This window comes from Pelodiscus sinensis, chromosome 7, assembly GCF_049634645.1.
Source record: "Pelodiscus sinensis isolate JC-2024 chromosome 7, ASM4963464v1, whole genome shotgun sequence".
NCBI lineage: Eukaryota > Metazoa > Chordata > Testudines > Trionychidae > Pelodiscus > Pelodiscus sinensis.
This window is the reverse complement of record NC_134717.1, coordinates 22,439,512-22,466,652: the sequence shown is the minus strand read 5'-3', so window position 1 is coordinate 22,466,652 and position 27,141 is coordinate 22,439,512. Positions and strand designations below refer to the sequence as shown.

At 37.9% G+C, this 27,141-nt stretch overlaps 1 protein-coding gene and 1 long non-coding RNA gene across 5 annotated transcripts in view; one reads left to right on the top strand and one right to left on the bottom strand.

The window, feature by feature from the left end:
- ARHGAP15 (Rho GTPase activating protein 15) overlaps positions 1–27,141 on the bottom strand; it is a 491,953-nt gene that overhangs the window by 303,657 nt on the left and 161,155 nt on the right. The gene's annotated exons all lie outside the window — the stretch shown is intronic.
- Positions 18,894–23,225, top strand: LOC142830161 (uncharacterized). Its single transcript, XR_012905148.1, has 3 exons — positions 18,894–18,961; positions 22,092–22,176; positions 22,564–23,225. It is a non-coding gene; the product is annotated as an uncharacterized LOC142830161 (long non-coding RNA).

The following is a 27,141-nucleotide window of genomic DNA, read 5'->3' as shown; positions in this document are numbered from 1 at the left end:
ATTACTAAACGAGTGGAGCTTTGTTTTGTTTCCTGTTTGCTAGTACACCTGGTATTACTACTCTATTCCATTCTATTCAGGTTTTCAATCCATACCCATTTTTGTAGTCCCTGAATGCCTACTAAAGAGTTAAACATGTATTTTTCCTAAGGAATTATGGGACAGATCTTCAACCAATGTAAATGAGCATAATTCCCTTAAAGTCAATGGACCTACATTGATTTATACTAGCTCAGGATCTAGCATATTTCGTAAATATTACTTTTAATTGTATGTTTTGGAGGGAGGAATAATCTCTATGACATGCTTTTTGTGGTGGTGTTTTCAAATAACTTGTTTCTACTGATATATCTATTCTTGCGTTGCAGGCCGTGGTATTTTCCCTACAAGGAGGAAAAGACAGATCAAGGGCTCAGGGGAAGTGGCTGGTTTAGCACTCCAAATACTTAGTAGACAGACCTGTCTGCCCTCCAGCTCTATGTTACAGTATAAAGAAATTCAGACTTGTATTGAATTTCTGTGGAGAACTGTAACTTCTGGTTGAGCACCACTGCTAAGTAATCAGACCTGGAGGACTATAAACAGGTTAACATATTCTATAGCAGGTCAGGCAAAGTAGTTATTTTGGTTTGAGGGAAATATTGATAAGACAGATGAGTACATCACTTCAGTTTAATGGCTCCGAACTTCATTTGCCATCTTTAATCTACTGGAATTGTTTGATTCTCTTATTTTTAAATCAGTGAAGAAATACATAACTATCTTTAAAGGACTGACAGGTTTAAGTGATCAAAATTCCATAATCATTTTAAGTATTAATGCTTACTGGTTATAATTTCACACCTTCCTTCTCTTAATTCTAGAAGGCAGCAACAAAATACCAAAAATCTTTCATCCTTTCTAGTCAGCCAACAGAGGTGTATAACACCTCATGAACTGAGAATTCAATAATTAAAGTTATGTCTATTTAGCTATTAAATCTCTCCAGTTGTTATATTAAAACCTTCAATCATCAGCAATTTCCTGTTGAAAATTATCTTATAAAATCAATAAAGGGCATTTGATTCCTGAGTTTATAGGTTCTTAGTGGTGAACATGGAGCGAAGATACTTTTCTGTATTTTGTGTGTGTGTATTCCTTCATAGATATGATACTGATATAAACAGTCTAGGTCAGCATCAAGGTCAGTAACCAGGAAATCCTCCAGTCGCTATGCAACACTTATCCAGAAAAAAATATAATCAAAATCGTTAGCTTTGATTCAGATCTAAATGAGAGAAGGAGACAGTTATACATGACAGTTATGCTGTGTATGATATGCCTTTTGTGGTGTTGTTTTCAATAATAACTTGTTTCTACTGATATATCTATTCTTGCATTGCAGGCCATAGTGTTCTCCCTACGAGAGAGGAAAAGACAGAGAGAGGGATCGGGAGATTTAGACTTCACCCAATATTATCAGTGTCCTACACCTGTGTGCAGAGGCTTTTAGTAAGGATCTAGGCAAAAAAGAAAGCCACAAGAGTCTATACTGAATCACAGGCTGTGCAGGTTTTTGGCTGCAGTCATGCTTCTCTCTAAACCCTTTGAATAGCTGTTGAGCAAACTATCTACAACAGGAAGCATACAAGAAGCCCTTTACAGAATAAAGCCTCAGAGAAAGCTTTTACACTTTCACTCATGGTGCAAGAATGGCCACACACATAAATTACTCAAGGTCATGGCAGCCAAAATCAGTATGGGGGGAAGCCTTGCTATCAGAATGCAAGCATATTCTATACTGCTTTTGGAAGCATCGATCTGTGCCCATTCCAAGACATAGCAATGGAAAGCCTACATTTGTTTCCTTGAGTTGATATTAAATTGGCTTCAGGCTCAATTTATTACACTAGTTTGAGCACTGTATGCTGCGTCATTTGTTTTCCATAGAACTGGACTGAATAAATTGATGGCAAAATATTGTCTTGATTACAAGGCATTAAAAAACTCCATCCTAGACTAAAAAAAAACCCTTAAAAATTAGTGGTCCTGTAGCATCTTAGGGTGTGCCTACACTGCCCCATTATTTCAAGATAACATTATTTTGAAATAACAATATGAGCATCTACAAAGCCATTCTCTTAGAGTATGTCTACACTGCATTCCTCTTTTGAGAGAGGAATGCAAAATGCGGCCTAGCAAAAATTGCAAATGAAGTGCAAATTTACAAATCTCATGCTTCATTTGCATAATGGCATCTGGGTGCTTTTTCTAAATACCCTATTTTGAAAAGGAAAACAGTGTCTAGATGGGGTTATTTCAAGAAAAAACCCTTCTTTCAAAATAACCCTTGCTCCTTAAAAAATGAGGTTTAAGGGTTATTTTGAAAGAAGGGTTTTTTTTTCTCAAAATAACTCCATTTAGTCAACTTTTTTTTTCAAAATAGGGTATTTCGAAAAAGCGCCCGGACGCCATTATGCAAATGAAATGCAAGATTTGTAAATTCATGCTTCATTTGCAATTTTACTAGGCTGGATTTGTATTCCTCTCTTGAAAGAGGAATGCAGTGTAGACACACCCTTATTTCGAAATAATTTTGAAATAACGGGTGGCTTATTCCGAAATCTAAATCTCATTCTACAAAGAATAATACCTATTCCAAAATAGCTATTTCGAAACAAGGTGTGTGTAGAAACTTCTTTGCTTCTATTTCAAAATAGCCCCTCATCAGGGCCATTCTAAGCTATTCCTCCCCAGTACCTCCTGGGGCTCTAAATCAACATAGCACATCTACATTAGGGAAGCCTGCCTCAGACTAATTTTCAGGTTTCCCTGAAGTGTAGATGTGCTATTTTGAAATAAACTATTTTTGAATAACTATTCCGGAATAGCTTATTTCGTAATAGCCGTGCAGTGTAGATGTACCCTCAGAGACTAACCAAAAATATAAATAGTATAATGAGTTTTGTGGGCACAACCCACTGCTTCTGATGTATCATTACCTACAGGCCCTTTTCTCCTTTGTGATTTTGTGTATCATCTAGAATTTTGCTGGCACTGAGGATATTTAAAGAGAAAAACATTAGCGCACAAAAATTTCTACCTTACCATAGGTCATTTTCTTGTTAAATGTCCCATTACAACATGTAACACACTGGTCATAATCAAGGACTAGCTAAACACTGTATCTCATAAGTTGGATAGCCTTAGCTTTCTAATTAAAAAAAACAAAACGTTTTTTTAAGAAGCCATTTTGTTCACTAAAGGGAATAATGATTCATTTGGTGTTTTCAAAACAATTTTTTTAGGAATTATCCTTATTTAAAAGCCTGAACAAATATTTTAATATTTGAGTACTAAATTTGAACAAAATGACAACATGACCAAGATTTTCAGCTCAAAAAACATGTGGCACCATAATTATGACTAAAGAAACTGCCTACCCCTCTGAGACCCCCCCCTTCTCCCAACATTGCTAAAATAAAATACTCTATTACTCATTTGGTAGCATGTTTTAAAATTCCACATAAGGCTGCACATACGGTGTCCAAGTGGATTTTTTAAAATCTCATTTTATTTGACTAAAACATAGCATTTCAAAATGAAAAAAGAGAAAGATAGAAGGTAAATTTAATAAATGGTGACATATTAGGATAGTATCAAATATTACTCACTCTGAGTATAGTATTTAGAATATTTACAGTAACATGATACAAAATTAGTCTCACTTTTTATAAAATAAGGAAAGTTAATTCCAATAAATAAATATAAACATACCATAAACATTCCCCCTGTTAGTATTTCATTAATCTTTTCATTAAAGGTGGGAAAGCACAGGAAAACCATACTACAGCACTTCAAATATCAATGTTACCATTTTTGGAAACACTGAAGTAACCACACAAACCAAAGTCTGGTAAAAGGTGTAAAGAAAACCCTTAGGAACTACTGATCCTGTAGTATTTGTGCTAACACTCTCCCACTCACTATTTGAGAGTTTTGCCAACATGAGGGCTTACGGATCCAATCAGACAAGTTGTTTCACAACTTGAAGAAGGCACTGGACTTTATTTTTTATCATAGGCAGTGGTGAATATCTTTTTTTGGAGAGGCTGATCAGGGCCATAGCCATGGATACAGCATGGCCCATCCAATTACCCAAATCTGAGCATGAGGCACAGTGCTCAAAGTGAGGGGGATGCAGGAGTGCAGTCCCAGGGGAAAAATATAAGGATTGAACCAAGCTGCTGAGAATGCAGTCTTTTAGTAACGCTGCTGTTGCACTGTGCCACTTTACCGGACTTTGCTTCTCCATCAATTCAGACTATAATTCTCACCCACTCAATCCAACTCCAGTTACTGCCACCCCATTTGCTGATTTTTTAGGAGCTGAGAGCCAATCAGGTTTAAGCCAATTCCTCACCTCCTTTCAGTGGGAGGGGGGAAGACCCAGTGGGCAGGAAATAATCAGAGCTGGGTGGCATGGGACTGAGCCGGAGCCTGTGGTGACTTCTAAAATTGAGCTAGTGCATTAAACACAAGAAAGAAGCATTCAGGTAGCAACTTGAGTTAACTGCCCAGATCTCCAGCATACACCCTTGATGACTGGCCCAAGGTGCCACCTGTGCTGTCCTGACTACACAAGATCTGCTTAAGCTAGCATAGGCAAAGGTATGAAAGCTGAGAATCACACATCCTAGCTCCAGTATAGACATGGCTTTTTGACCTTGAGGAAGTGGTGCAGAGCCCAGAACTTGGACAGGAGCCCATGGACTACATCATAACATCAGTCATTGGTCCAACTACCTTGCCATCCTTCACAGCAAAGTTTCCTTCGCCCTACCCCTGCCCTAGGAGGAGTGCATGGCACCTTAGAAGCTCTGTGCACTCCTGGCAGGGTGAGAGGAGGCTTCTCATGCTCCACTGCCCCTAGGCTCTGATTGGCCTGAGAGCAGGGGAGCACGGGAAGGTCCACTTGTGAAGGTCTACTTCTTGTGAAGGTCCACTAGCATGATGGCCAAACACCAACCACTCTGCACTTGTACCTCATGAGAGCTCATTGTAGTCGCACTGAAAATGTTGTTTTCATGTTGAGAATGGTGTTCTGAAGCTCTGACAAAGTAATATAATAAACTACATAATCGTTTTCCATAGTTTTATCCTTCCTTTCCCAAGATGTACAAGGCCCGATTTCACTGCAGCAACCATAGAGGAGAAAAACAGGAATTTAAAGGGCAAATAACATAAAAGGAACAATCTCTGCTCTTCATAGCAAATTAAGCTCCAATCCCTTTCAAATAGGAAGAGAGAAATCAATGACTGAGAAGAAAGAAAGAAAGAAAGAAAGAAAGAAAGAAAGAAAGAAAGAAAGAAAGAAAGAAAGAAAGAAAGAAAGAAAGAAAGAAAGAAAGAAAGAAAGAAAGAAAGAAAGAAAGAAACTTTTTTCCACATTTCTGATGTAAACCCTCTCTAAGGCTGTGTCCAGACTCCATGCCTCCGTCGACGGAGGCATGTAGATTAGCCAGATCGGAAGAGGGAAATGAAGCCGCGATTAAAATAATCGCGGCTTCATTTAAATTTAAATGGCTGCCCCGATCTGCCGATCAGCTGTTTGTCGGCAGATCGGGGGAGTCTGGACGCGATGCCCCGACAAAGAAGCCTTTCTTCATCGACACAGGTAAACCTGGTTTCACGAGGCTTACCTGTGTCGATGAAGAAAGGCTTCTTTGTCGGGGCATCGCGTCCAGACTCTCCCGATCTGCCGACAAACAGCTGATCGGCAGATCGGGGCAGCCATTTAAATTTAAATGAAGCCGCGATTATTTTAATCGCGGCTTCATTTCCCTCTTCCGATCTGGCTAATCTACATGCCTCCGTCGACGGAGGCATGGAGTCTGGACACAGCCTAAGGGTACGTCTAGACTACATGCCTCTGTCGCCAGAGGCATGTAGATTAGGCTACCCGACAGAGTAAAATGAAGCGGCGATTTAAATAATCGCCGCTTCATTTAAATTTACATGGCTGCCGCGTTGAGCCGACAAACAGCTGATCAGCTGTTTGTCGTCTCAGCGCGATAGTCTGGACGCTCCCCTGCCGACATCAAAGGGAGTTGTCGACAACCCAGGTATGCCTCCTGGGATGAGGCATACCTGGGTTGTCGACAACTCCCTTTGATGTCGGCAGGGGAGCGTCCAGACTATCGCGCTGAGCCGACAAACAGCTGATCAGCTGTTTGTCGGCTCAACGCGGCAGCCATGTAAATTTAAATGAAGCGGCGATTATTTAAATCGCCGCTTCATTTTACTCTGTCGGGTAGCCTAATCTACATGCCTCTGGCGACAGAGGCATGTAGTCTAGACGTACCCTAAGGGTCACTGCTTGAACTAAAGACACTACAATCATGCATGTCTAACAATGACTCATCAGATTCTCTGCCTTTATTTCTTTAGCCTTTGGACAAACCTGAGTCCAGAAATGATGGCAACTCCTACTGATTCAAAGGGGAATTGTATCTGCTTACATGAGCACTTGATTTAGATTTCCATGTATAACACCTGTTGTAATTTGTTATTAGTATTATAAATCACTGCATACAGAGTGCAGCCATTTATCGTTTGCTAGTGGAAGAAGAGAAACAGAAATTGGGCTGTAGGTATAACTTAATAGAAACTTAATAGAAGCAACAGTAGAAGCACATACAGTATCAGTAACTTCAATGTTCTTTAATGGCTGATGTTGCAGAATCTTCTGTGTAGCTGTGGGACCCTCTACGAGTCTCTCCAGCTATTAATTTTCATGTTTAAGGTTTGAACATATCTATATTTCAGACCTGTTATTCAAAATAGTGATCTTCAAACTGTAAACATCGCTGAGAAACAAAACATGACCAAGTATGGAAATTGCAATGACATAGATGTGCTGGTAGACAAATGAAATTCTTCACTAATATACTATGTATCCATATATAGGATACTCAATGAACAGTGGTCTCCCATGAAAAGTCAATGGAGTTGCATTGATTTAACATCAGTGACAAATAATGGATTTGGCCCAGTGTATCAGAAAGTTTGCAATCAGTACAACTACTGGTTCTTAACATCACAACAAAAAATAACATAAGTATCTTATTAATATGAATGTAAAATGAAATTATATGGCCCTTTGTAACCACCAAAACAAGTTTTAAATATTGTACAAAATGAAAGATTTCTGCATTGTCCATTGAGAATACAGTGCAACTCTCCTGGTTGCTGTGTTCTAGAGATGAAAAACCAAAACACTCCCCGCCCTCCAAAATGTAAGAAAACTACAATTTGTTTAAAATAAGCTGCTGACCTCTATAATCGTGCATATTTTGTGACACTGTATGTGATTTCTGTCAAGATCGCATAACAGTTTTCATTACTTCAAGAACTCATAGCATGGCATATTAACATCATAATTAATGCATGCTAGCACTATACTTTTCTTTCTTCATATAGACAACACTTCTGCCGACACCCAGATGTTTCGGGTCTTTATAGAGCTGTACCTTGTCAATACAACCAAGTCTCTTCTATAGACCCAACATACGTTAATGTATTAAACCAGCAATTTTACAGTGTTTTATCATCCTTCTTTTTCAAGTGAAATTAAGCGTATGCTACACATTTCAGATCTAAATTCAGATCTGAAGTTCTACAAAACCCAAGAAAATTCAGCTCATGTCCCAATCAAGGCCAACGCTAAACACAATTTGGTAAAATAGAGAAGATAAAAGAAAAGATTTGAATGTACTGCTTTGTTATTATTTTAAGGCTTTCTTACTAAGGTCATAAAAACAATGATACAACTTACAATATTAAATCTCTTCGGGGGAAATGATATGATTAAATTTCTATTGTGCTTGCTAAGCCTTATTCTTGGATTGCTGATTAATCACAAATCATAGGGTAAAATTGTTACATGATTCATCTTTTTCTAAAGGCTACGGTTCTTGAGTCTTAATATTCATTCTCAACTCCCAATGACAAGAAAGGGAACATTCATGAAAACAGCACAAGACAGGGCTATGTCTATATTCTCTCCCTTACTGATATAATCTTAGTTCATACACACAGTTCAGGACTAGAAAGTAAGAGCTTGATTTAGCCCTTTAAACCTCATTAACAGCTTTTAACAAAATAAGCCATTTTAAAGGAGTAGCAAGTTTATCGCACAGAGTTTCTCCTCATGCCACTTTTGAGCAATCCTGCCCAAAATTGCATGGTAGCTCTGGTAAATGTCATGTGGTTGACCTGGCACTGTTCCTTGCCCTTTTAAAATTAAATATTAATTTATCCCATCACAGTAGGATCTGAGTTACTCCCATCTACAACAAATAAATGAGGCAGGGTTTAGCCCTTTCACTGCCTATGCTTTGGATGGGATCGTTTGCCAGAGGTAGGCTGTGTTGTATATCTTGTTACAAACCTAATAAAATGCAGCTTAGGAAAAAATGACCCTCTTCACCATTTAAAACTAAACATTCTATGAAGTTTCTGAAATGTAGTGTTTCCATTCCATCGCACGGGGAGATAAGAAGGTCCCAAAATTCCCTCTCTACTCTTCTGTGATCTAGTGGCAGGGGTCTTATGGGATAAATGTAGTGCCAAACTACTTCAATCCAATTTCCATGTCTCCTTGTTCAGGGCAATGAAGTAGCTTCAGCCACCAAATCTTCACACCCATCTCCAAATGACTGTCAGAGATTTCCAGGCAGCTTACTCTCCTTCATCTATTTCAGTTTGCCTTCCCTTTCCATTGGTACTACCAAATGGCCCATCATTAAGCCTTTTTCATCTACTTCATCTTGTGGAGGCAACCAGAACGCTTGGTTGTCAGATGTTATATTGGGGAGAAGATTGCAGCAGGACACAAAGTCTCTTCTCCAATAAGACCTACCACCAGCATTCCTTAGAATATTACAAATTACAAAGGAAGATTAATATTGATTTAAGGGTATCTGGAACCCTCCCCCCACCATAGAGTACATTTCACTTATGCTACCAACATGCATTTACGCTGATATCTTTCACATTTTCATCCATATGAAATCTTGTAAAACTATTAATGCAGATAATGAGTACAACATTTAAAAATCACTATATTCTCTATGTATGGTTAAAGTGACACATTAGCTTATGTTTTATGCATGAAAAAGCATATATGGTCATCCTCAGATATTTAAACAAACAAGAAAACTCCATTTGCAATATCTACCTCCATTCCCAAATTGTGTTAAAAAAGAGTTAAAATATCAAATAAAATTATAAAGCCACTGATGATATTTTTATAACAGAGCTATTGCTAGTAAGCTGTATTTCAGAGAAACACTGCACATTTTGATGACTGTCAAAATTTACATAACTTACTCTACATGAATTAAGTATGAGGTATAAAATGCAACTTTGGCTAAATAAACCCACAGCAATTGTAAAGCAGTATTTCAGGCATTGCTAGAATAATAGAAGATGAAACCATCAACCAAAAAACGAATGTTGTGCAGTGTGAGCTTCCCAACATTTAGTTATTATCTGGAAATAAATTGATAGAAGAAGATAATCTTTAGAAAAAACAGATCACAATTCTGCAGTTGCTATAGTACTTTTTATTTTAATTTTAATTTGATGTCTACAGTCACAACTCTGACATATTAAGGTAATGAACTGGATCCGGGAATTACAAGAAAACACATAAATACTAGAATTTCTTTAAAATATTAAGTGTTAAGAGAAACAAATTTCAGTCTTTAACATCTGTCCTACGGATTCTTACCATTTATCTGCTGATCAAAAATTCAAATGGTGCCAAAAAAAATCACGAAGTCAAAAGGACTTGGTGGGGGGATCTTTGTTTCTCTCTAAAAGCCTAAAAGTTATACTCAACTGCAGTACAAAGAGTAAAGAGGTTGTTATTCATATTAACTACATTTACATTCCTATCGCAACATCCAGAGAGCTAATAGTGGGGTTATTAACATAACAAACGTAAATGTTCTATATAAATAATACTGTTTCAGGCCAGCAACCGCTCATCTGACAGCATTTAGGCACAGGCTCAACATCTGTTTATGAACACTTTGCCTAATGATATCATCAGATATCATTAAGTGCGGCAGAATACAGCACAGAGGCAGGTGCAGCTGCCTTCAGTACCCATCACAGAGGAAGAAAAGAGCTGCATTCCCGATCCGAAAACCCATCATTAGGACAATTTTCTTCGACAAACCAGCCCTGTGATTTCAATCTGTATATCACCTGTAATTGTAGTTTTTAGCAAGAAGCTGATTCTATACATTTAGCGACGAATCACGTTGATGGCCTGAATACTGGAAACACATTTGTGGTACCAGCTGCGGCAGCTTTTTTTAGAGCCTGTGTTAACAAAATACTGCTAACAAGGCAATGCTTGGAGTGCAGCTTTGTTTCTCTTTCTTGTTCATAGTGTTTAGATGTGCATAATTATGGAGATTAGCAATTGATTGCTTCTCAATAATAATTGATTATTGGTCACTGAACCTTCTCCAAAGCACTTCACTGGAGGTGAGGGCAGGTGAGAAGTGCATTCACATTAGTTCTAGAAAATATAAAGGAAGGGTCCAAAAGAACCTCCAATTTGTACATCAGTTTCCATGATAAATAGACCAAAGGGATAATAGAATATCCCAAAGCCTCATTTGCCCGGAGGCAAATTGTAGAGATCATAGCAAGCCTGAAGAATTCTCCCTGTGGACTATGTAAGAAACATACATCATTTTTATATATGTCAGTTGTTCTTTGATTTGAAAATATTTCTACCCATTTAATTTATCTTTTTCAGACAGTTTTCTTAAATTGTACAATTTAACAGTTATATCAAAGAATGAATACCAATTCTGAATATCCCTTCAATTGAAACAAACTGACAAAATACTGCAAACCTTTCCCAGACCAGTGTAGGTTTACTAACAGAAGTTGATCCAATAAAAGATATATCCTCACCTACTTTGCCTTGATGCAATATAACATAATGTTGGAAATATAGCATAATACCACAGAGAAAATTTAAAGGAGACTGCTCTTATTTTTGCTTTAATTACACACAGTCAGTTTGGACAGCAAATATCCAATTTAAATTTACTCAAGCGCATTCAAACGATGAAGTATTTATAGTATTTGTAAAATGGTAAATATAATTTCTTGCTGGCTATTTAAAATGATCAGAATGTTATTTCTGACCCTTTTATGTTAACAGGAAAATATAATTGTAAGTCTGGATATCATTCTACCCATTGTTAGATACGTTTTTCTGTTAAATCATGAATTTTACAAAAAAAAGTCTCCTAGGTCGCAGTGAACTTCATAACCTGATTCATGAAAAATGCAACTTGTTTAAAGTTAGCTTGCTCTATTTCCAAATTTTTATGCTAGAATGGGAAACAGATTTCACAAGCACAATTGAAAAGGAAAAACCCAAGATATAGGGATGAGGTTTAAGCAAGAATAAATGCTTGGGATCTAAGTCAGTGCTCTCTTCTGCTCAAATAACAGTTTCTCACATGATGAACAGTCACAATTCTCAAGGAACATCTTCCAGTCATAAAGCAGACACTTTTTTTTGCCTTCTTTCCCCAATAACAACACAGTGCTAAAATTGTGACAGGAAATACTCAAAATTAACATTACACTTAGGACCCAATCCAGCCCAGAGATATTCAGAGCTTGTCCCCTTCCTCCTCCTCCTAGCTTCTATCTACAAAGCACACAAAATATAGAAGAAGGTTTGGAAGTTCACTACTTGCCTGCCACCACTCTGGGGCCAAGTCTACACTGAAGGTCAACTTAAGGTATGCAACTCCAGCCATAAAAATGCGAGGCTGAAATTGTCTTACCTTAGAATCTTAGAATCATAGAGCTGGAAGAGACCTTAGAAGGTCATCAAGTCCAGCCCCCTGCCCAAAGCAGGACCAATCCCAATTGAATCAACCCAGCCAGGGCTTTGTCAAGCCAGGACTTAAACATCTCTAGGGATGGAGACTCCACTACTTCCCTAGATAACCCATTCCAGTGCTTTATCACCTTCCTAGTGAAATAGTTTTTCCTAATATCCAACCTGGACCTCTCTCACCGCAACTTGAGACCATTGTTCCTTATTCTGTCATCCATCACTACTGTGAACAGTCTTTCTCCAGCCTCTTTTGAACCTCCCTTCAGGAAGTTGAAGGCTGCTATCAAATCCCCCCTCACTCTTCTCTTCTGCAGACTAAATAGACCCAACTCCCTCAGCCTCTCCTCGTAGGTCATTTACTCCAGCCCCCTAATCATTTTGGTCGCCCTCCGCTGGACCCTCTCCAATGCATCCAGATCCTTCCTGTAATTGGGGGCCCAGAACTGGACACAATACTCCAGGGCTGTGTCTAGACTGGCCAGTTTTTCCAGAAAATCAGCCACTTTTGCGGAAAAACTTGCCAGCTATCTACACTGGCTGCTTGAATTTCTGCAAAAGCACTGACGATCTCATGTAAGATTGTCAGTGTTTTTGCGGAAATACTATGCCGCTCCCGTTCGGGCAGCCTGCCTAACCCTTGGCTCATATGTGTAAGAGTAGTTGGAAAGTGTGTAGTGAATGAGGCAAGAAATCTGTAAGAAGAGAAAGGATGGGATCTCAGTTAAGGGTTTTGAATGTGGCCCTGCAGAACTGGAGCCTTATGTCTCTGTCAAGCCAGTCCCAATTCAATTCCCACTGCATAGCTTTTTTTTTAGTGCTCTATCTCCTCCCATGCACTGTGCTTCATGTTAATTCCCAGTATCAATCTGTTTGTTCAGCCAATCTCAATCTATCCCCATTGTCAATTCTCCCAGGTCCTTGTTCAAACTCCATCTTTTCTCTTCAGCCAACTGGCCCTTCCTCCCCCTCCTGCCATTTTCTTTCACCGGCTCCATGTCTCAGTCCTGGCTCCTGTCCCAAACTCTGAATTGATGGAGAATGCTTAGTCTCTATGTGGGAATGGTGCATCTGCAGTATGGTCAAACCTATGAACCAAGAGAGACTTATTCATGGTCTGTGAAGTTAGAATCTTTAGAGTTTTTAAATATTTGAATTGAAGAAGTCTCTACTGAGTATGTACAAACTTCTGCTTCGGCCTGCACTTCAGCAGGAACTAGGGTCAGGGCTTACTCTGCTCTCCTCCAGCACTTCAGCCGGAGAGCAAGGTTGGGGCTTAGCCCCTGCTCATCCCTCCTATACCACTCCTCCTGTCCTGAGTTCTTGCCCATTCATCTGAAGTCAGGGCCTGCCCAAGTCTCTGTTTCTCACACAAAAGCCACCCTTGCTACATTTCAAATCCCTGCTCCAAGGCATACAGGCAGTAGAGTTATTCCAATAAAATTTTTTTTTGACATGGGCAACATATTTTCCCCTACTTTCATTCTCAGAAATGGATGAACTATTTTGGCTGAAGTTTTTAGAAGAATTCACTCTGAAGCTGACACCTTATGTTTCTTTTAAATCTGCTGTCTATTAATTTCATTGGATGACCCCTGGTTTGTGTGTTTTGTGAAAGGGTAAATAGTACTACTTTCTCCACTTTCTCCACACCATTCAGATTTTTATATGTATCTATCATGTCCCCCTTCAATCATCTTTGTTCAAAGCTAAACAGTTCCAGTCTTCTTAAAATCTTCTCAAATCTGTTCCATGCCTCTAGTCACATTTATGACTCTTCTTGGCTTGAAGGCTACACCCTTACCATACTTTTTGTAATTCTAATACATATTTTTGTGGAAGGGAAACCAAACATACATTATTCAAGATGTGGGCATACCATGGATTTATGTGGTGGTGCTATGATAATTTCTGCCTTATTGTCTATCCTTTCATAATGGTTCCTTACTTTTTGTTACCACTGCACATTGAGCAGATGTTTTCAGAGAACTATCTAGAAAGACTCCAAGATACTTTCTAGAGTGGCAAAAATTAATTTAGATCCCATCATTTTATAAATACAATTGACATTATGTTTTCCAAGGTTCATTACTTTACATTTATCAACATTGAATTTCACCTGCCATTTTGCCATCTATTCACAGTTTCCTTTGTAATGCCTTGAAGTCTCCTTTGGACTTATCTATCTTGAGTAATTTTGTATCCTCTGAAAAATTTGACACCTCCAGTTTTCCCTTTTTCAGATAATTTACAAATATATTGAACAGCATTGGTCCCAGTACAGACCCTTGGGGGACTCCAATATGAACCTCTCTCCTCTGTGAAAATTCTTAATTCCTACTCCTTTTACCCATATTTTAAGCTGTTACTAATCCCTTTTATCCCATGACTCTGTACTTTGCTTAACAGCCATGTTGATTCTCGATCAACCTATCATGCTCATCTATGCATCTAATGATTCTGGTTGCACTATAGTTTCAAATCATTCACCTGGCACTGAAGTTAGGCTTAATGTATAGTAATTACTTCTGTAGCTTTTTTGAATAATTGGCATCATATTAGCTGTCAACCAGTCATCTAGTACAAAAGTTGATTAAGTGATAGATTACAGCCCACAGTTACTAGGTCTGCAATTTCATATTTGAGATCCATCAGAACTCTTGGGTGAATACCAACTTTGTCTTCGATTTTTTTAAATGTATTAATTTGTTCTAAAACCTCCTCTATTCACACCTCAAACCGGGACATTTCCTTAGATCTGTCACCTAAGTAGTATGGCTGAAGTGTGGCAATCTCCCTCACGTTCTTTGCAGCGAAGACCAATATAAACATTTCATTTAGCTTTTCTACAATGGTGTAGTCTTCTTCTAGTGCTTCTTTAGCACCTTGATCATCCCACTAATTCTTTTGCAAGTTTTCTGCTTCTGATATACTTACGAAAATTGATGATAGTTTTTGTCTTTTACTAGTCTCTCTTCACATTCCTTTTTGGCCTGCCTAATTACACTTTTATACTCGACTTGCCAGAATTTTTGGTCCTTTTCATTGTCCTCAGTAGGATGTGATTACCAATTTTTAAAGGATGATTTGACTTTATCCATCTTTTTTACTCTGTTTAGCTGTGGTGTTTTTGGTCCTCCTTGTGGATTTTTTTTTCTAATTTAAAGTATACATACAGTTTAAGCTCCTCTGATGGTGTTTTTTTTAAACATTTCCATGCAACATGAAGGCATTTCACTCCTATGACTGTTCCTTTTAATTTTTGTTTAAATCCAACTCATTTTTGTGTAGGTCCTCTTTTTGAAGGTAAATGCTATTGGTGGGTTTCTTGGGTAACACCCCCAACAATTGTTACAGTTAGGGCACATAAATAATACATGGAAGATCTACATTGCCATGGTCAATCTTCTGGGGTTCTATTTAGCAGGTGTTGTACAGACCTATTAGATGGAACTCAAAGGGCCCTGCTGTTGGCACCGGTATTTCTGCTCCTCACAAGGAGTAAGGGAAGCCAATAGGAGCATTTTCTCCCTTCACCCTCCCACTGTGTGGACGCCATGGGAACACAATGTAAGATACGTTGACTCCAGCTATGTAATTTATGTAGCTGGAGTTGCATACCTTACTTTGACCTTCCATCTAGTGTAGCCGAGGCCATTAAGGTCAATATTACCAACCAAGAAATTTAGCTATATTGACTTCTTGGATGTACCTGTGCAACAAGTGGTGCTAAATCAAATATTTCTTCTCCTCTTATGGGTTCCAGGACTAACTACTCCAAGAATAGGTCATTGAGGGTATCTAGAAATTTTACCACTACATCTTGTTCTGAGGTAACATTTCTCTTTTTCTCCTCTCCTACAATGTCTGTATTCCCCTTCTTTCCTTTTCCTTTCTTCCTGTTAACTTACCTCCTTTGTCCATTTCTCCATGCCTTATCTATACCCTATAATAAATAAAGATGTAAGCTATATGACTGATCCCTTTCATTTTCTTTTATGAGCATTTCATCTTCCTTACCATTAGCCTACCTGGCTCACCCAACCCTCTCTTTGAGGACTGCATGTAATCTTTTCAGGATAGCAAATGGGTCTCTGCATGTGTATCTAAGAAGTGACTGGTATATCTTGACTGTTATTGCCATATAAACAAATAATAGTTACTAACTTTATTTATACTTGCTGCATATATACTGTGTATGAAAACATTAGCTATGTACTCCGTGATTTCATGACAAGACTTCTTTCAGCTAATTTAGCTATGCTAGCTATCGAGACAGTAGGAGAGTAGTCTCATTTGGTCAATTTACCTTTTTTAATTGATAGCTTATAGTATGTTGTTCTAAGAGAGTCCATTTAAAAGCATTACTTAGCATTTGCAACATTTACCACCTGCTCCTCATGCTTTGCTCACATGCTGTACAAGATAGCTGTGAATGCAATAGAACATAGGAAACCAAAATACTTCCATTGTGGATGTTTGCCGTATTAATCACTGTTTTTAGTCTTATGAGGGTTTTTTTTTGTTCTAATTCTTTAAGTTGAACTTCATTATCTTTTGCCCTTAAAATTAAATGTCAAAACATATAATCTAATACTGAATATTGCATAGTACATAAATACTTTTGTTCTCTATCTGTTGTGTATGCGTGCCTTATAAAAGTTATATAATTAGAAAGTGACAGATCTATCATGCGTCTAAGGAATAAAGCCATATAATATAGGCTTTTATAGGATCTTGAGTTTTATATATGATGCCAGAAACAATAAAAACAAACACACACAAAAACCCCAACCCCACAACTTTTATTGAAGATCATTTTCAGGTCTCAAATTGGAAGTACTGTTTATGACCGTCATCGTCTTCTATAGACGTTCTTATTCTTTCATTAAAATAAAGTTTCTAGCCATTATCGTGGTGAAGAAAACTTTGAAAATGAGCAACATGCATCAACCAAAGGCACGATGTCAATCTGAGTCTAGACAGACCCTGAAACAACAACTCTGAGAGGTGCCAAGTGCTCCATACCTCTTTACATCCAACGATGAGCAACTTAGATGTCCAGTGATGACAATTTAAATGTCAACATTATTAGGCATTTCTTTGCTATCATAACTGTTAAAAAAAGGAGATGGAGGATCTACTCCATCTACTTTGTACAATCTACTAGGAGTAGCTTCTCATTTTCATTTAGTGAGTGAACTTGGAAGACAACACTGTTTCTTTCTACTGGGGCCTAGAAGAGCATCCAAGTCCTACTAGCCTGACAATGTCCTCATCTTTGTACCAGGTCTCCTACAGGGTAGCTCTTGGGCAGTTTCCTCCCTGGTGCTAGTGGCTGCTGCTTTTCCCTCTGCTTCAGGATTTCTGAATACTCAAGAGGACATTATCACTTTAACTACTCCCAGTTCACATTTTCAAGCTTTTCTTCACAACCAAAAAGTCTAGAAAATGGAGATTCTGATTTCATCACATGATCTAATACCCGAGATATATATTTACTATGGATATGATTTACCTGAAACTCAAGAGCAAGCCTTGCCTGAGGAGCCTAGAAGAGCACATGTGCTCATATCTACATTGTCTGTTGCAAGTGGTGTCATTTCATTTTGGCATCATGAGGAGGTGAAACTTGGCTCCTAGCCCAGTTTGAGTCCAGACACTATTAAGAAAAAGATAATCTGAAATATAAATAGAAATGGGTCCAAACAAAAAACTTGGATCTAAATATTTAAAAATTTGGCTGTGCTTTAAATGTGCACTTGACTCTGGATATGAATTTTCACATTGAATCCTTTCCCATTTGTAATCATATATATAGTGTAATATTAGAAAGGATAATATTCCTCTTAAAACTCTCAGGGCTGTAGCAGAGTCACAGACCAAATGAGATACCGGAACAAGGATCAAGCCTTGGTTTTTAAAGGGAATTTTCATTTTTGAACACAACATGCCTTTAAATGTGTCTAGACTGACTTTCATTGGCTAAACAAGGATAGAGGAAGTAGATGAAGATAAGCAATTACAAATACATTTAGTTAGTCTGTGACAGAAATTGGTGTTGCATGAACATTTGAATACTCACAGTAAGTTTTTCTGGGGTTGGTTTTTTTTTGTATAACAGTATTATTTTTTTAAAATGATATATTTTCAAACAAATTATCAATAGGAATGTGTCTTAATACAGTATAGTTGGCTTTTTACCAAATTACACTGGATCAACTTCCCTGCCATCTGAACAGGTTTTTTGCTAAATGCCACTGAAGTGGCTTCACTTCAAAACAACACTAGAAAAGGTTTTGTTTGGTTTCACGTTTTGTTTTTAACATGGCAATTCAGTGACTTCAGTTTAAGGCACCATTGCCTGAAAATCTCACCAATGGGAAGCCTCACCAATGAATTACTGTGGAGAGATGACAAAAAATTCATGAACTATATGTTTTTTGTGCATGGCAGCAGTTTTTTTCAAGCGGATATCCATGTAATATTGTAAGGTACTCAAAAACAACAAACTACCATATGTCATGCAGCCCTGTCTATACTGTTTAGAAACCAGTTAATAGCTTCTGATTTACAACTTGATACATGTAAGGAGAAGGAGAAGGTTGTAATCACACTGTTTCCTTCTCCTTACTTTGAGAAATACATGCATTAGATTACTGCAACATGATTTTTTTGGGGGTGCACTGGAAACGAATTTTTGGATTTTAACTATTCTATAACATGGCAGCACAAAATCTCAGGGCTTCTGCCTATAAGATTTGGTGATATCGGAATTGTATGTATTTCTATAAACATGTATAAAGCCCATGCATTTAGTTAGAATTAATAGTTTGAGAACTGAAATCAGCCCATATCTAAATATACTCACATAATACTAAGGATTTTATTTACTATCACACCTCGATATCAAATTTAAAGTAGAGCTTTAATCCACATTTTTCCTAGGTAGCACAGCACATATGTTTTTTAAAAGCTCCTACTGTTTGGAGGCTCCTGCAAAACCTACTGTGAGAAGAACAGAGAGTGTTAATGATGGTAATGCAGCTTTTATTGAGAAATTTTTGTGTTTTGTTGGTTTGATACTAATTTAAACCTTATTTTCAGTTCTTGTTTTATGTGATGGAAAGAAGACAAATCAATTATATAGTTGAAATAATAATTATGAAATTACTATGAAAATGCTTTGAGGGTTATAAAAGGGTACTATAAAAATTATCAAAAAAAAGAGAAAATATTAGATATAATTTTTGAAAGCTCTTTTGATTTGTCAAGAAAGGGTTATTTCTAACATTGTGTGGGACATTAAGAAACAATCCCTATCTTAGTTGTAACTTTTAATGGACAAATTATAGAGACCCAATTTCCAGTCTTCATATGGATACAATGGAAATGTGATTGTAAAATTTAATGGGAAGATAAGTTATCTAAGGTTTCCATTTCTAATGTACATGTGTAAAGCATTTACTAGAATGCTGCTTTATAAAACAGCATAAGATGGAAGTATCTGAACACTTAGGTTGTCACCTTAAAACAAACTGTCACACATTTTTCTTCACACATTTGAAACCCAACTTATCAACCTTAACAAGTGTTGTTATCAAAAGAATTTTGGTGCCTTTGTTCTTTCCCTTTTGCAAGTAAATTACACTTTTAGGATTTATTAAGACAAGAAACAATTTTTGAATAGCAGGTCAAAACTCTCTATGGAAAAATTCTCATTACTTTCTAGCCTGAAGCAGTATTTACCACTCCAACTTATCCATCTTTTCCTGTTTTTATATATATCTATATTTCCAGAATCTTGTTTCTGTGCCTAATGCTATAACACTGCAGCAGTTTGTTCAAAGCAACACTCTTATTTTTGCTCTTAGCCGGTGCTATACAAACCCTGATCAATTATTGAAGTGTAAGCCCTGAAGTAACACAGCCATTACTGCAGCAGGCAGATAAAAATGGAACACTTTTAGCTACAGTATATTTACTTTAGAGTTTCAGCAAACAAACCAACAAGTTAAACTACCTTGTCTTTCACTTTGTTTGATGTACTAATATTTCCTGCATGTTCAAAAGTCTCTTTTAAAACAAAGTTACTGAAAATGTTATGGCTGCTTGTTTGTGGGAATACCTAGCTTCAACATTTGCATGAAACAGCCTTGAGATATAGAAAGGACTGCATTAAAGTAGCACAAATCTAATACAGATGCTACTATCTGTGGTGCCATAAGAACCACAGTTTTTTTATGAGCTGTTTGGTATTTTAAGTTCGCCAAACTGCAGAGCCTGCATATGGTAATGACATTAAAAATGATGCTGAGATGCATCTAAAACAACAAACAGCATCACTGAAGAAAGTATTCATTAAAGATAAAAAAATCAAATTAGAAGTGCTGGAGATTTCTCATAAAAATCAACCGCTAATCACTTGTGGACTTTTCTCTCTCTCTATTTAGCTTGCTCCTTTATTCACAAAGGAATGCCCAAGATGTTGTAATTTTGTTTAAAAAATGCTTTCTTATTTAATTATACAGAGTCTATCTGATAGAGACGCCAGTTCAGGACTACAACTATTCATCTTCCGATGGTACTGCATGTGCATCTGCAGATGAGATATAATGTTTTCCAGTTTAAATGTCTGTTCTGGGTTTTAAGGACTAAATGATAGTGAAGATGACTGGAAATGTTCCAGACCTTCCCATATATACTGCATAGCAGAAGCAAAAATTAGTACTTGTACTATGGAACTAATAGTGTTTGTCATTTGCATTTATCACTTACATTATGAAGAGTAGGAAGAAACCACCCCAGGAAGTTTGGGTGAAACTACACAAATTCAGTTTAAGAAATGGATTTTTAAATAAGGTTGTATAGTTGGGATGATTCCTCAGCTGCTCTTTTCTTAGGTGCCAGAGGAAAGCAAGCTGAATAACTTGCAATCACAAGTGAATGACAGATTATGAATAATGATCTCATGAATAGTTGTGTTATCATATCCCACTTGAAGGTAGTTGATACCTGAATGAAATATCCACAGGTAAAAAATAAGCGATGCAAACTTGGATTTTTTCACATCATTTGCTAAGATTCTCCAGAATCCACATTCAGCAATATTTACATTGGCAAGCATTTATTTACACAAATGTTTGACTTCATTGGGGCTACTTGAGTGAGTAAGCAATCACCTACATAAGTCCAGGTTGCACAATCTAGTTTTAAATTTCTGTATGAGTTAATTAGTATAAAGCATAAAATAACAGTGCAATATAGAACAAGTAAGTATTTTCTTAAATAAGCTTGCTAAATACAAATTCACATGTAAATCTGCTGCTATGAAACCTTATAATATTTCCTAATCAAGACAATAGAAACATCTACCTTTTCTTGCAGGCTACAGCTTTTGAAAATAGCTAACTGACAAATTTTACTACTTCTTTTTTCCTCTTCTCCCTTCACTTATTTCAGTATCTCTTATTTTAAAAAGCAGAAACAGTAATGCATGTAAACAAATCCTTTATCTTCCATTTCTTTATGAGCAGCCCCTATTAGCCTGATAACATATTCAAGGTATGCTTCCAATACTTGGAAGCAGAAACCTTTTCATTTGAACATTAGATTCATCGAAAGTGAGGTAGCCAATTTGTTGATGCAAGCGTCTGTGCTATTATTTTTAGAGCTTTCTGGCAGACAGCTCATGAAAGGTGGTTTGTATAAACCAGCAATATAATTTGAAAAAAAGTGCAAAAAGGGAATCTATAGTGATGTATGCTTGTGTGAAGCTGCTCTTTATTTAAACACTGCAGTGGATGATAGAAATAGGTTAACTTTGAATTTATGAGGTGTGAAGCTATGTTTCATAATGATTAACATTAGAATCACAATTTAAACCTGAGGTCAGATTCCAGAAACTATATTAACCCCTTTGTCATCAGCAAATCTGGAGCTCCTATCATTACTACAGTCTTGCTATTGCTACTACACACTTGGGGACTGACCCAGAAACACCTATTCAAGGAAAACTCTCATTGAATTCACTGACAGCGGTGTTCAAATAAAGAATGTGGTATCAATCCCTAAAACCTTTTCTAGGTTTGGGCAATAAAATGATGGCGGTTCACTAAGGTTAGCTCCTGGTGGTTCACTGCCACTAAATTTACCTTCACCTCTGCAGGTACCCGCAATTGCAGCTCCCGTTGGTTCAGAATGGTGATCCATGGCCAATAGGAGCTATGATCCTCATATCTACATAGGCACAGGTAAATATGGTGGCTAACCCTGGCAGACCCTATTTGCCCACCCCTGCCTTATTCTGTACACATCCAGTATCATTGCTGTAGATTAAAAAAAAAAAAAAAAGAACTCTGAGAGTTTTCAACTGGAACATTGTATATTTACTCTTATGGCTACACAAATTACTTCTTTGCACAACATGTAAGTAATACAACCTAAAGAAAAACATTAGGGGGATTTAACATGGAGTCTCTAACTTTAAATAGAGTCACATAAAATATCCACTTTTATTCAGGTGAACTGACTCTTAACATGTATGTATTCTCTGGTATTTGCAATTTCTGAATTTGTTATTCTCTGGCAATTATAACGATAAAAATGCTTTGCATTTATATAGTACTTTTTATGTGCAGATCACTTCACAAACACTGGACTGGAGTCACTCCATGGCATGCCCCAAGAGAAAGTCTGCTTGGAAGGCACTAAAGAACAACCATCACACAGAGGAGCCTCAAAAACTCAGTCCTTATGGCTGGACGTGGGTTGTGGGGTCAAGACTCTGAGGGATGCCTTATTTCAGAACATGCACTGGAAGTCTCCTCCAGCAGGGCTTCTATGGTGCTCCCGCTACAAATGAAAGCTATTTTCCCTGAATGGAATCCCCAAGGTGACAATACATCAAATAATCATGAGTGAATAGCTCTGCTAGTGCAAGGTGTTCAGTCTGAAAAACACTTTTTCAGAAGAGACAAATGAAATCCAATATATAAATAGTCCTCTTCACACTATTTATTTAGGCAAGTAAGAGACAAGAACAGAGAGATAGAGTCCTTTAGCCAAGGTCAAAAAGGAGCTAATGTAAGAGTGGGTTAAAATTCACGATTCCCATATCCATATAAACTGGCACTGAACCATTACTTGGAAAGGAAGGTTGTTTTTTAACTAGCTAGCCAGTGGTCCCCAACCTTTTCGGGCTGCCGGGTGCCTGGGGCCGGGGCCACTCACATGCCGGGCACCCAGGGGTGGGGGCACCCATATGCTGCATGACTGGTGCCAGCGCCACCAATGCGCCTCACTCCCGGGGCCGGCGCCACTCCTGTGCCACACGCCCAGGAGTGGGTCTGCCCGTACACCACGTGCCCGGGGCCGGAACAGCCCATTCTCTGCATGCCTGGGGCCGGCGCTGCTCCTGTGCCATGTGCCCAGGGGTGAAGACGCCCATTCGCCGCATGCCTGGGGGCAAGGCCGCCCCTGTGCTGCACGCCCGGGGCCGGTGCCACGCCTGTGCCGCGTGCCCAGGGGCAGGCACCACCCATATGCTGCGTGCCCGAGGTCGGCACAGCCCTTGCACTGTGCACCCAGGGGCGGGGCCACCCATAAGCTGTGTGCCCAGGGGCCAGCACCGCTCATGCGCCACACGCCCAAGGGCGAGGCTGGCCCTGATCACTTGACAGGTACACAGAAATGGCCCAGCGGGTGCCATGGTGCCCGCGGGCACCACGTTGGGGACTACTGAGCTAGCCCTTGCCAGTTTTAATTACAAATTTTAGAACACATAGCAAAGTTGCTGAGCAGAGAAGTGGAATCTTCCCAGGATAGACATTGTATAAGCATGTGCCATGAAACTAAGGGCACTCCAGCTACCAGAAGTCAGGAAGAGAGGACCTAAGATGGGAAGAAAGGAGCAACAAAAACATGTTGTGGGGGGCAAAAGTCTTATTTTATACTCTGTGTAAATACATGGGTGAAAGTGAGAAAGAATTTACTGGTTTAGGAAGAAAGAAAGAAAGAAAGAAAGAAAGAAAGAAAGAAAGAAAGAAAGAAAGAAAGAAAGAAAGAAAGAAAGAAAGAAAGAAAGAAAGAAAGAAATTATGTTCACCAAAACACCTGTCATCTACAAGTAATTGTGGATGTTATTTTTTGGAAGCACCAAAATAACACTTGTACTTAAAAAAAAAGTTATCACCTTTTTAGTTAACAGGCTTTCAAAATAGCATATATAGTTTTGCTCACCACACATTTTTTTCCTATTCTTCTGCTTTAGCTAAAATTGAGGTAGTCTCACTTTGGAAGTAAGGTATTATAAGATAGTTGTTGGAAGGCTGAAACCATCTGAACCGCAAAGTCACACTACAGACCACATTTTCCATGAGCTGATCTCACAAAATCACAGACACATTATCAAATCAGATCAGATTTTTTTTTCAAAATAGACTACCAGAAAAACCAATGTAAAATAATGCTGGGAACTCATTTCTTAGAATTTTTTAATCCTTGTTAGATACTATAAATAAAGTCACTAGAGAGAGTAGACAGAGTGGAAGTAATATTTAATGTTTTAATCAAGACTGGACTCTAGAGTGTACAAAAAGTCTAGATTTGAACAAATGTAATTCTATTGGAATCAGGGTAAAAATAAGAAGATTTCAAGAAAATGCTGACCCAGGATGAATCTTTTCCACTGACTTACATTTGGCTTGGAGATGTGAAAGTCAAGAACAGTATAGAACTACTGAAATGCATCCACTTTTTAAGTATTTGTGTAGTTAACCAGACATTGACATGAATTAAATGATGATTTTAGGTACACTAAGTCCACAGAATATACCATGTGCAAAATTTGATTCAGAGGCCATTATAAAATCTCTAGATTACACAGTAATTAGTCTTCCGATCTTATGACATCTGACCTACTATAAGTATGCTAGAGAATTACTCTAATTTTGAATATTCATTATCATCATGGGTTTAAAAAACATTTTAATGTCACAGAGAAACAAAAGCTATTCACGGGCCAAAGCGCAGTCACTTAGGTTTACCACAGATTGATGCTAATACATCAAAATGTCAGAAGATCTGTATTTACCAAGTTTGATTAAGATATTCTGACAAATATTATTTAAGATAAGTGGCATTTTCTCCTAATTGTTTTCAGATGGATGAATGAAAACCTAATGCCCTGCTACTTTGGTGGAGCACTAAATGGCTTTAAATTTCATGTTTATACAGTGTATCAGAACATATACTAAAAGGAGAATCAGGATACTGTCTGAATGTCTCCTCGGGATCCATATGAATTTGAATTTGGAAAAAAATGAAAGAGGATGCCCAGATAAAACAGTAAATTTTTTTATTACCTTTTCTATTCTCAGTTTTCTATTTCATGTTTATCACCCTAATCATTTTATGGAGCGGTTATATTTTTAAATAACACTGTACACAAGTTCTATTCTATTCAAAAATATCATTTTGTATTGTATCAAATAATAGAGATAAATTATTCTAGCATATTTCTTGTCTATAATAAGTAGAAAATCTAAGTTTAAGTGTCCTAAAATACCTACAACCACAGGGATAGTAGGATTCTTGTCTTTCAAGTTGCCATGTATAAGAGCACCTCTCCACACACTTTGAAACCTATTGATGTTAGTAGGAGTTTTCATGGGAGTAAGGGTCCACACTCACAAATAACAGGCTGCTCACACAGGCATCTTGTAAATGCAGGGGTCATTGCAAGATTAGCGTCTAATGGCAAGATTGCATATAGGAAGATAGGATGGATTATCCTGTGATTTATAGTCCACATTGTGGACTCTTGCTTTCTCATTTGGTCAGAGTCAGAAATTTGCACTGGCCCTATTCCTGACTTAGATTATTTCCTCTACCTGCTTACTCAACTGCACTTGTCAGTAGAAGTGTCGACTTCCTGCCCATATACATTTATTATAAACCAGCTTTTTACATCTTGAGACATGGATCAAATTTGGATTTAATCCTAGCAATGAATATGACAATTTAGACCAAGGGAAGTCAATGAATAGAATGCAATTTGCCAGGCTATTGAACACTTTATCTGAATGTCTATAGGCCATGGATCACTGTTTCCAGCCAATGGGATCTGTGGGAAGTGATTTCTCAGTATACACCACTAGCAGTAGTTCCCGTTGGCTTAAAACAGTGAGCCACAGCCAATGGGAGATGTGAGTAGTAGTATTTGTGGACACATAGGTAAATAAAGCATCTGGTGCTTCACAAGGAACTAGCTACAGTGAACCACATCTGGCTTGCAGGCCACTTATTGACCACCCCGATTAAGACAAATTAAGGACTAATCAACAAAAACCCAACTTAAATTATAACTTTTTTCAATTAAATTAGATAAATATATTGTTCATTTTTATATAACTCTGCCCAACAGAATGGAAAAAGCTTTGAGAAGACAAAGAAATTGGCGTTTATTATAAGAAAGATGATTATCAAAGTAGTTTAGCCTGATGGCAGGAGAAAGTACTAGAACCCCGAAAGGATTTTTTTCCCCATAAGATTTTCTGAAGTTCAGTATGTTATTTCTCTGAAACAAGGGAAATAAAGCAAAGGTTCTTGAGTCAGGCTCCAAACTTCCAAATCTTTCAAGGTTTCTCCATCGCTGATTAGGAATTTATATTTGGCACTTTCAGCCTTTGGCATTAGGATATCTCTCATGTATCCATATGAATAAATTACAATACAAAATATCAAAGTTCTGTATGATGTTCCCTCAAAACCAAAACCAAAACCAAAAAAGACCAAAACCAAAATCATTGAGGAAAAAAATAGGGTGAATATGAGCTCAGTGGTCAGCAAATTTAGCCAGCTGCACGAAGGTAAGACAAAGAGAGGCATACAGTACTTCATAAGGCTCGAAGCAATGTCAGGAGTGCAAGTCCTCATCCTAAATTAGGGTTAGATGTGAGTGAGAATATGGAAATAAAGGAGATTCTCTTCCCCCCAATATAAGGAATAAAAAAGCATACAGTGAGTGAGCTTCTGAGCTTTCAGTCATCCATTTATATACTGTGGGTGAAGGGTCAGACTTTTACTCCTAGAAGCCAGAAGCATTCCACTAGATTGGGGTGGTGAACCTCAGTCCTGAGGGCTGTATGCGGCCCCTGGCTTGCCTGAATCCAGCTCCAGCACTGGGAAGTCCATGATGAACAACCCTCCTCCCTCCC